This window comes from Lutra lutra, chromosome 10 (genome assembly GCF_902655055.1).
Source record: "Lutra lutra chromosome 10, mLutLut1.2, whole genome shotgun sequence".
NCBI lineage: Eukaryota > Metazoa > Chordata > Mammalia > Carnivora > Mustelidae > Lutra > Lutra lutra.
This window is the reverse complement of record NC_062287.1, coordinates 26,248,714-26,261,256: the sequence shown is the minus strand read 5'-3', so window position 1 is coordinate 26,261,256 and position 12,543 is coordinate 26,248,714.

Genomic DNA, 12,543 nt, shown 5'->3' with positions numbered 1-12,543 from the left:
CACCACCAGAAACCTGTCTGTGGACCCCCAGAGATGATAGCTGCATATAGATAATATTCTTTATAGCCCTTTCTCAGGGTTCCCTTTTAAATTTTCACTTCTGATCATCTGGTTGGTCACTGGTTCATTTTCTGTTCTTCCAACTCTCGTCCTGAGTCTTCACTCTTCCAGTTCCTTCCCAATTATATAAGCTCTAACTGACAAAATAAATCCCTTACCGAGGAACACTTTCAGGGACTCTGATTCCCTGACATATGATAGAACAACATTTTCTTCTCTGATGTTGGAGTTGGTTCACTTAAAGGGAACAAAGGGTGATATGGGCTGAGTGTACCACATGCAGGTGGAGGAGTGGGGTATGATCCTGTGCTGACCTACCACAGAGATAGACCTCGAAAAGATGACAGTAAACCTCAGATAAGCTTTCATGTATCATTAGAGTACCCTGAAATCATAAGACGTACCCTTGTATGAAAATATGCTTCTCCATGAGTCATCTGATACAGATTCCAGTTTCAAAACAGAAGGTTCAGAACAACCAGTCTTACGTCTTTGAGCAGGCTAACATACGTAACTGAGAAGTCAAAGTGCTGAGAGATGATAAAAGTATGTGTGCATAAAGGCATACATTTGTATTTATTTCTAAAAATTGGAAAAACAATACACATCTTTCTGACCATAAAAAAAAGAATAGTACCTGGGAAATAATTAACATGGTCTTTGTATTTAGAAAATTATGGAACCTTGGAAAAATCATCTTACACTCTTATTCATTATTCTATTTACCATAAAATTGATATCAGACCAGTCCCAGTTTCTTCATAAAAGAATAGAAAATAATTCATTTCTGCTCTGTGCTAGTCATAATTTGTGCAACTGTCCTGTAAAGAAAGTGTTATTAGCTTCATTCTACAGATTAAACTATGACTCAGAGATATTAAATAACTTAATTAGATCCACACAATTTCTAGGGAGAAGAGCTATAATCTGATCTCATGTCTGTCTGAGTGACTCCAAGATTCAGTCTTCCCAGTAAACTACCCTCATTCTGAGCATGGACTTCCATTTGAGAAAATGAGAAAAACCTATGTGTAGATGTTATCCCCATGAAATTACTTTGAAATAATTGTAAAGAAAATAATTTTTAAATCTTCCAGACTTTTATACACATGTATATGCTCCTGGTCAAATTAGTCACTTTGAGAGAGTATAGATATATCTAAATGGGTTCAACAAAAACTCTATTTTCCAAAATATTTTTGGAACTCCTTTCTCAAAATTGCAGAATTATGCACTATGCTATATATACATACATCTATATATAGAGAGAGAGAATATAAATATATATTTATATTCACACATATATATAAATATGTGTATCTCTATATACAATATACATACATACATACACAAATGTTTTATATTAATATATATACAAATTTTATATACATAGATAGATAAACATATAGATGTACATGACACCCGTTTTCCTCTATATTCTCTAACATACACATAGAATCCAAGGCAACTTCTTTGAGAAACAACACATATCTCAGACAAACTGTGGTTGGTATAGCAGCATCAGAAAGAGAATTGAGCAATACGGCTTTTAAGGTCCTCTCCAACAATGAGCGTCCCTATAACATAATTTGTTATGTTTGTTTTTAAAAAAAATCATTCTATTACATTATGGTCACACCTCATAAAAAGCACTATGCAAATATAAGGTAGATCTTTGTTATGAATAATAATATCATAATTGGCCTTTTAGTAGAATCTCTAATTGCTAAATTAATTTCCATCGGTTCTCACCATAAGGTGATATAGGCCCCTGTTGAGTGCTCTTAGAGCACCCTGATTTCTTACTTAGCAGGGGTCATACTCACTGGTTTGGTGTCCAAAGTCCCCTCTAGGTCTTAAGTTCCTCAATGGCTAAGGCATACCTATTCATCACTATGAATTGGACTGGCATCAGAGAAAAACAATAAATATTTTTAAATGAACAATAAATATTTGTTGAAAGACAAAACCATAGCCTGTGGAATCAATCTAAAAACCTTCCCTTGTCCTATCATACCTGTGGAAATAATTTATGTGTCATTTACTAGAGGCTCCCCATGTGAAAGGCAAGAAGTGGATCTTATGTGGGGGAGAGACCTTGCATATAGGGAGCATACAGCTTAGCAGGGAAGCCAACAAGCACCCTACACAACCATAGGTAAACCAGACTACAGAAACTGCACACACTTCAGGGGAATTTGTTCCAGCTGAGATGAATGCAGAGGGCAGGGCATCGTGGGACAAGGAAGCATTTCTGCCCCCAAACAAAGAGAAAATCAAGAGTAAAGACAGTGCAGAAATATGAAAAACTTTTTGAACATAACTGAGCAGCCCAGGTTGGTTAAGGTATATCATCTGTGGTGGGCAGGGGGGCCAGAGAATTAGATGTTGACTTTGGCCATGGACAAAGAGCCATCACTGCCAGGTATGGTATACTGAATAATGGCCCCAAAGATACCCAAACTCTAATCCCTGGGACTGTAATGTTACTTTATATGGCAAATGTGACTTTGCAGATATGATGAGATTATACTGGATTATGCCAATAGATCCTAAAGCTAAAGACAGGTGTCTTTTTGAGGAAGGCAGGGAGAGGTTTCTGAGTAACAGAGAAAGTAATGTGACAAGGGGACAGAGAAAGAATTGAAGATACTACCCTAATGACCTTGAAGATGATAGAAAGAGCCAAAGAAGAGGGAAAAGGTGAGAAAACAGATTCTTCTCTGAGGCCTGAAGAGGGTGCATGGCCCGGACAACATCGTGGTTTTGGCCCAGAGAAATGCATCTCAGATTTTGGACATTCAGAAGGGTAAGAGAATAGATGTGTATTGTTATAAGCAACTACATTGGTGGTAATTTGTTATAGCCATCATAGGAAATTATTATAACCAGGTTAAGGCATTTAAGTGTTATTTGTTAAGCAATGAAGAGTCATAAAAATTCAGGTGGAAATCGATTGAGGGAAGGCAAATAGAAAGGGTGTGATGAGAGGAAAGTGAGGAACAGCAGCTTGATTTTAGAAATGGGTAAAACTCCCTGGGTATTTTGTTAGCAAAGCATTTTGGGATCCTCTGGGATGAAAGGTGCTGGAGAAAATGTAATAATGCTAATAAATATTCTATGATTTCTCTAGAACATGTCCTCCGGTGAACTACAAGGCAGCTCTAAATGTTACGATAAGAGGTGTGGGAGACTCAGCAGTTTGGGGTCTCAGGGGTGCCATAGAAACCATGACTATGTTTGTCTCTGTTCCCTGGGGACTGGCATCCTCACATGTCTTCCTCCCCAAACCATAATTCATAGGAGCTCTGGGGAGCAGCAGCAAAGGGCAGAGTCAAGAGCCATTCAAGGCAACAATAGCAGGAAAATAGTGTCATGAATTATTTAGCATTTAACCAAGGCAGCGCAAGACCCATTACAAATACTGAGGAAGTGATGAGAGGGTTAATCCATATGGATTTGTCACGAGTGGTCAGCCTAGAGCGCCAAAGTTTATTTGGGGACACTTGTCCATGCGAGGGCCTAAAACCTGCTGGTTCCTCTACTTCACAAGTCAAAAACTGGCGACTGAGACTTTGACCCCCCAAAAGCTGATTTTTAAACTTTTATCATCTTCTAAAAATCCTTGAAGACTCAAAAGAGGCTGTGACCTTGAAGGAAAAGAGCCCCACATTCTTCCCTCTACCTTAGAGCTGAAGGGAACCTTGGAGATTGTGTCACAAAAACCTCTAAATTCACATCTGAGAAATTCAAGGGCAGTGAAGTCAAATGACCCAGCAGAAAAGCCTCTGGTCTCCCAGCCAGGGATCTTGCTACTGGACCACACCCCTCCAGTCAATTTCTCCTTGGGAGCAGGAGATTCATGTATCACCTATGGCTGATGTTCTGGAGAAATATGTATCCAAGTATTGTTGCCCTCTAGAGAAGAAAGGGATTTCTCCGCAGGGATCTGGCTTTTCTTTCAACATCTGGGTCCACTTTTGAGCTTGGCCCTCCTATAAGCACAATTAATGGAAAAGGAGCAATGAACATAGAGTCAAACAGAACTGCAGTCAACTTCTAAACCTGTCATTTACTTGCTGTGTGATCACAAGCAAGTCAATTGACCTCTCTGATTCCTGGTTTCCTTAGGTGTAAATATGGGATAATAATTCCTACGTCAGGGTTGCTATGAAGATTCAGTTGAATGACACAATGAATGCAAAAGGACTTAATAGAATGCTTAGAATATACTAATGCTGGATAAGCATATGTTGGACCTGAATTTGAATGAGTTTTTAGGAACACAAGAAAGAATATGAAGGCTCCCAAAAATACCTTTCACTCATGGCCTGTTGTAAATACCTAAAATTCTATGCATAGCAATATAGACCTTGGGTTCTGGAAGAACTGCCAATCTTTGGGAATTATCATTAAAATAAAGACACTGCAAAAAAAAATAATAAAATAAAATAAAGACACCGCAGAACCTCAAGCCAATATTACTTAACACCTCAGCAGGAATTAATTGCGGGGAAAACAGTCGAGGTCCGTTAGAAATAAGAGAAAAGAGGTATAGGGGAAGAAAATAGAGAAGTGATTTGTGCTGAAAGGAATCAAACATTTATCAAATTCTCAATTTTCTTTGGACCAAAGGGACACACTAGCTGGAAATCCAACGAATTTTTGAAATTCTAAAACAATCCTAAAAACAATGTTTATTTTCTTGTTTCCCTGTTTTGCAAAAGTTAGATTATTGATAGGGAGAAAGGGCAAGGCCCACCAAGCTCTCCTAGATGTCACACTGTTTTGGGTCTTGTGTTCTGAAGGCAGGGAATCTGCACCTATCCACTTTATTCATTTCTTCATTGATACATCTGGATTTTTCATTTGGCACACATTTATTGAACCCTTGGAGACATAAAGAGTAATAAAGCAACAACGTTCTCTTGAAAAGTTGACCTTCAATTCAGATACAGATTTGAAGCAAGTAATTATAATACAATGTGACACATGCTTTATGGAAGCAGGACCACTAAGGGAAATAGATAAGGAAAGGATTTTTTCTGGCTTGGGGATTTGGAAATAGGGGGAGACCAGAAGGCTTCACAAAAAGGAGACATCTGAGTATTGATGTGGGCCAAACAATCTGCGTTTGGGAAGAAAATTCTGAGATAAAATAATATTAACAAAAAACTGAGATGTATGAGGGCCAAGCATATTTGGTGGTTCTGCCACTTCCGGAGACATTCATTCTAATCATGAAGCTGTTGTCTCTAGGCTCAGAAACACCATTCTTCCTTGGCCATGTGGTGCTGAGACTGGGGATCTATGGATCCCCTGGCTCCTCCATCAGCTGGCTCCCCATTAGATCCCACAAAGAGGAGCCAGTAGGGTGAGGCTATATGGCAAGGGAAGTACGATTAGCCCTTCCTGTTGACTTGGTCTTCCTGTCAGCACTGCCCTATTAAAGGCTCTTTACTCTGACAGCAAAAATGGGTTCCAACCTCCAGGGTCCTTTGACTCCCAGACTTGATGAGCCCCATGGAAATATAAGCCCCAGCAGTACAGCAACTCCTCATCAGAAATTTAAGCCCAGGAACATGAGGACCATTCTCTGAACTCATGGAGTACAGTGTAAGCTGAGTAACTCCTCCTCTTCAAAGATATGAGGACCTCTTCCAAGGACCTCTCTTCTGAGCTCTTAAGGTACTGGCAACCTTGGGATATCTCTACTTCCTCAGAGATCTGAGCCTAATCTCCACAGAGTTCCTTCTCTGTGTTCTGATTATCCCAATGTCTTCCCTTTGACTCCCCAGGACTGGTAGCTGCTTCCTGTAGTTATAACCTCTGCAATACCTCAATGTCCCCTTTTTGTTTCTGTGGGGCCTCTAACACATGTCTAATTCCCATTCTAAATTTCCTCTGTCCAGAGACCTAGAGAGGTTTCTGTTTTCTTGCCTGGATGCTGCCCAATATTTCATCCATGAACTACAAGATGAGGTTGGACACATAAGATGAGAACTGGATTGTGGAGGGCTTTTTATCCCATCAAAAGTGTTGGACTCCAGTTTATAAATAAGGAATGAGGAGCCCTTGCAGGTTTCTAGAAAGGAGATGCCATTATAAAGGTGATAAAGACTGTATTGGCAGTGGATCACAGTACTAGAGAAAGGGTGACTGAGGCAAGCAGATGAGTTAGGAGAACATTTCAACAATGTTGGCATAGGATGTTAGGAACCTGATCATGGTGGAAGAGATGATGAGAACAGAACTTATGTGAAAAACCATTCTGAAGGTTCATTCCGTTGGTGGGTAATACAGATGGCTTTGGTGGGAGCAGGCTTATGATTCTCTATCTAATCAGATATGACTCTCACACTTTCTCTGGAGGTTCAAGAGATGTGGTGTCTGAATGAGAAATGGGTACTAGGGGGAGTGGGACACGGAGATAAAGATACAGGCACTGTGTTGGAATTCTGCTTCCACAACAATCTAGGGAGAATATGGCATGAAATACTTAATACTTCAGGTCTCAGTTCTCTTACCTTCAAAATGGAGCAAATTATACTTATATCAAATGGGTTTTTAAGTGCTGTGTTTCCCAAACTGACTGATGGTTAGAATTATCTGGAGAGCTTTTCAAAAATGTCAGTTATCAGACCTTGCCCTAGACATACTGAATTAAAATTTCTCAAATATGAGTCCTGAAAATCTGATTTTTTTTTCAGCTTCCCAGGTGATTTTAGCAGAAAGCTATATTGGGTACCACTGACTTAGACTTTATTATAGATAACGCATGTGACTGTGTCTAGCTTACAATTTGCTATATTCACCTCGGCCGATGCCCTAACCCATTTTTGCTCTTGGCACTTAGACTCTGATACCTGCAGGTGGTCTCCTCATGCAACCACCTGTGATTTACCTGAGAGACTTTTCCAGCCACAGGAGCATGCTTAGCCTTTAGGGAAGACAACCCAGGGTCATGTTCTACACACTGGGAATGAGTCCTAGCTGTGCACAGAAGCAACTTGCTCATTATCACACAGTACGCAGGTTACCTTCCCTCCTTCTCTGTCTTATTTAAACACTGTTCTACCAATATATCCTGACATTACATCCCAAACAAACTATTTTTACTCAAATCCTTTTCTCCAGGTAAACTTCTGGATGAACCATACCTAAGACATGAACTTAGTCTCTGTTGGGGGGTGGGTTTCTTCCCTCTTCATACTCTACAATCTCAGGTTCAGCAGATAGGAATGACTACCCATCCTACCTATCCACTCTGGTAAGGTGCTTCAGAGAGTACAACATACCCTTATAGACATTTTTCATCTTATCTGGTCATTATGACAAACTTGGGCTTTAGGCAGTACTTGTATCCCTCTTCAGTGAGGAAACTGAGATGCCAGTTGTTAAATGGTTTACACAAGACCACACAGAAAATAGTAATACCAAGGTTTAAAATTTAGTTTTTCCATAAGAGCAACATTTTTAAGAATCTCATGAAATGTGTATGTCCTTCCCTAATTCCATCCCCACAAATGTAGACATTGACCTACTCACAAATTTTCACATATTCTAAGATATTCATGGACTTCATGTATGCCCATGGATTCCCATAGGAGTCAGATGTTGTGGGTCCACAGACCCAGAGCAACAATCCCTGCATTTTTGGAAGACTCTAAGTTTCTTCTCACCAGGATAAATTTTCCCTCAAGATTTCACTCAATCTTGATGAAGTCCCAATAGTTCATTTTTGCCCTTGCTTCCCTTGCCTTTAGTGATGTTTCTAGGAAGAAGTTGCTGTGGCTGAGGTTGAAGAGGTTGCTGTCTGTGTTCTCCTCAAGGATTTTGATGGATTCCTGTCTCACATTGAGGTCTTTCATCCCTTTTGAGTCTACTTTTGTGTGTGATGTTAAGGAAATGGTCCAGTTTCATTCACACAGCAAAGGAAACAGTCAACAAAGCCAAAAGACAACTGACAGAATGGGAGAAGATATTTGAAAATGACATATCAGATAAAGGGTTAGTATTAAAAATCTATAAAGAACTTATCAAACTCAACACCCAAAGAACAAATAATCCAATCAAGAAATGGGTAGAGAACATGAACAGACATTTCTGCAAAGAAGACATCCAGATGACCAACAGACAAATGAAAAAGTGCTCAATGTCACTCAGCATCAGGGAAATACAAATCAAAACCACAATGAGATACCACCTCACACCAGTCAGATGGCTAAAATTAACAAGTCAGGAAATGACAGATGTTGGAGAATATGTGGAGAAAGGGGAATCCTCCTACACTGTTGGTGGGAATGCAAGCTGGTGCAAACACTCTGGAAAACAGCATGGAGGTTCCTCAGAAAGTTGAAAATAGAGCTACCCTACGACCCAGCAATTGCACTACTGGGTATTTACCCTAAAAATACAAATGTAGTGATCCGAAGGGGCACATGCTCCCTGCTGTTTATAGCAGCAGTTTATATAATGTCCGCAATAGCCAAACTATGGAAAGAACCTAGCTGTCCATCAACAGATGAATGGATAAAGAAGATAAGGTGTACATATATACAATGTAATACTATACAGCCATCAAAAAGAAGTGAAATCTTGCCATTTGCAACAACGTGAATGGAACTAGAGGGTATTAGGCTGAACAAAATAAGTCAATCAGAGAAAGACAGTTATCCTATGATCTCCCTGATATGAGGAATTTGAGAGGCAGAGTGGGGGGGTTGGGTGTAGGGAAGGAAAAAATAAAACAAGATGGGATCAGGAGGGAGACAAACCATAAGAGACACTTGATCTCACAAAACAAACTGAGGTTTGCTGAGGGGAGGGGGGTTTGGAGAGGGTGGTTGGGTTATGGACATTGGGGAAGGTATGTGATATGGTGAGTGCTATGAAGTGTGTAAGCCTGATGATTCACAGACCTGTACTCCTGGGACAAATAATACATTACATGTTAATACAAATAATTTTAAAAAAAAGATTTCACTCAAGGCCACATAGCCCACAACAGGCTTCTTTTTAATGGTTTGAGTTACAACTAGAGGGGACAGCAGTGCTTATCAAGACCCAGTCAACACTGTATATTTAAGTGGGGAGAAGAGAAAGTCCCTTAATATCTGAGAGCCTTCATTGACAGAACTAGAGACCAACAATCAAACTACAAGAACCATCACAACAACAACCACAGAAACAAATCTATGAAAAGGTTCATTTTTAGAACTCAGTCTGCATTTAGAACAGATTGTTAGTAAATGGATGTGCTTCAATGTAGAGAATTAGAAGAGTTTCATTTCAGGAAGAATACCTGTCCTTTATTCATTAGGGAAGACTTTCCGTAGCCATTCTTCAAGAGGCAAGAGCACAAATTCAGCTTCTTGGGTTCACTAGCATGGGCAAGTCACCTAAACTCTCTGTGTTTCACTTTTTTCATCAGTACAATGAAGATGATAATAGTACCTACTACATCATGTTATTGCAGAGAAGAATAGGAGTTAATACCTATATAGCACTAAGAACAGTGTCACACGCAGCAAGAACTTAGGAATTAACAGTTATTTGCCTTAGAAATGCTCCCTATGGAAAAGAGATCTTGGGGCAAAACTCATGTAATAACCCTTAATAGGGAGAGGGGACAGTTAAAATTCAAGGACAGAAAATGAGGGGAAAAGGAAGAGCAACAGGGAAGCAGGGAACACAAATACAATGTCCAAGGTCCTATGTTAACAAGATGACCACAGCTCCGCCAGAAAATATCACCAGTTTTTCATCCCAATGCTCATTTGGGATGAAATGAGAACAGAACCACCACATTTAAAAATAAGTTATAGGAAGAAAAAGACTAGACATTTTCTCTCCTGTCTCCTTTCGCATCCCCTGTCTTTTAGTAGTGCTAGTTTTGTTCTGTGCAACAGGCCTACCTCCACCACTTTTGGACAAGTGTGTGTCGGATCAATTCAGATCCAGGTCCAGGAAAGTGGTGAAAGCCTTGGGGACAGGGCAGCAAAAGCAGCCCAATGGATCTAGGGCATTACATTAACTGGGTCCACTGCAGTTAATGTAGTTCTCTCAAAATTGTTATTTTCCAACATGCACCTTCATCCTTTTCTGCCAACCAAGTTGTGAGTTCCTATTCTAGCCACCTGGTCCTGAACAGAAGTTTCTCTCCTGTTTTCTTCTGTAATCACAGAAACACTAGATTAAAGCTTCCTTCACTGAATTGAATTTCAATTCCATGAAAGGACCACAATGAATCTATGAGAAGAGATGGATTTGTGGCCAAGAATCAGACATGTGGTTAAGATTAACAGGGGGGTTTCATTTTGAAACTAAAGATAGAACGTTTTCCACCCGGGCTTTCCAGACACTATGTCTCAGAACTGAGCTGGACCTGGAGAAGAGGCCTACCAAGAAGAATTCAGGCTATCTTTAGATCTAGAATCTCAATACTGACCAGTAGAAGCTAAAGAAAAGAACCTGGAAGGCTTTCAACCAGAAGCAGAAAGGCTCATGCTAATGTACAAGTGCAACAGGTTCTCTGGGAGCAGACTGTGAGATGGGGTTTGGAGTGCAAGGTATCTACTAGGGATCAATAACCAAAAGGAAGGGGAGGAAGCAAGATTGGACAGAGCACAAAGAACTGTCATAGACCCAACAAGCTCAGCCAATCCAACCCAAATGAGAACTCTGGATCAAATAGTGCCGGTCAGTTACCTTGTTTTGGGTCCGATGCTAGGCCTTTATATACCACCTGGTTCAGGCACTACACATACATTGACTCAGAAAGATATGACCTCAGGCGAGGCCAACCCTTCAGCTGAGCTACACCCTGGGAACCTGAGGGCAAGAAAATGCCTGTCTTACATCTGGGCAACAAGTCTTCCCTAAAGGGAATCTGGATGACCCATGTCCCTGTGCTGACCACGATGGTTTATCTAGTTGCATGACTCTAATCCAAGAGGATTCTGAGCCTCTGGTCACCATTCTCAGGGCTGGGTTGCTGGACCTGTCACTTAACGGTCACAATTAGACAAGCCAGTACCAAAAATTGTCTCCTGCATTTTCTCTGGCCCCACTGTGTCCTACAGCTCCACCCAATCCTGATTTTTGGGATCAGTTCTACAAACTTGGTGACTCCTCTTCTTGTCTATTAACCAATGAATACAAATGCCCAAATTGCCAAGGGCAAACCATACCAAATAATTCAGTGGAAATCTTGTTCGGTTTCTGGTCCAAGTCTATCCTTAGGGGAAACAGGACCTTTAACCCTATAGAGCCTAGAATTGTACAAGTTCCCCAGTGGGTATTAGGGGTGTCCCATGGGTTCAGTCCTGCTTACACCCTCTGCTTCCTGGGCTTATGTGTTTATTTTGTTTTGTTTTTCTGTTGGGGACACAATGCCATGTAAAGATTTTTGATTCAGTGAGTATAATGCATCCCATAGGATGGCACCCCATCCTTCCATAATGTTGCCTCCAAATTAATGCTTCTTCTATGCTTTTAGCAAATCACTCCAATGCTCTATCAGTTTAGCAGAATCTGGGTAGTGTGGAATGCAGTGTGTCTAATGGATCTCATGGTCATGAGACCACTCCATACAGCTTTTTGTTTTGTTTTTTGTTTGATGGTTGTTTGGTTTCTGTACACTGGGTTTCCTGCTCTGGCATAATGAAATGTGGTTTTCAGAGTTAATGGATCAGAATCTTCATATGCTCTCTACTGACAGCGCTGGCTGAGACCAGTGGACCAGAAAGGTAAACCCATGCCTAAAATATGTGGGTATTCCTATGAAAATGAAACCCAGGCTTTTTCAGGATAGAAAAATAGCTACAATGAGCTAAATATTTCTATACCCCCAAATTGTTTATGCTGAAACACTAGCATCCAATAGGATGGTGTTGGGAAGTGGGGTATTTGGGAGACCCTTAGAACACAAGACTGGAGCACTCATCAATAGAAGTACTGCAATTATAAAAGACACACCAAAGTTCCTTTCCCGTTTCACTCATGTGAGGACACAGCAAGAAGATCGGCATCAATGAACCAGCAAAGACACTCTCACCAGACACTACATCTGTTGGTCTTTTGATCTTGGACTTTGCAGCCTCCAGAACTTTGAAAAACAAATTTCTATCGTATTTTTGTTATAGTATCCAGAAGAACTAAGATGGTGGCCAACTAACCCTCAAATGTTGAGTTGGTCTCTTTAAGGAATTGTGCCATTTGGAGTCTCAGCATCATTCTCCGTTGCTGGCAGTTTAAACATCCAACAATGGCAGAAATCAGTGTTGGTAAGTGGGTATCCACGTTGTTGGTCCCATGCATGGGTCTCCATCCTTGCCACCATGACCCCTTCATCCATACACATGGCTAGTGTCAACTTGCCATTTTGTCTAGGAGGTTGTTATGTTCCTCTTCCCTGGCCATTCATCTCTGGTGGGCATTAACCTGTGAGACAAAGATCCTCACACATGGTTCTAACTTCCC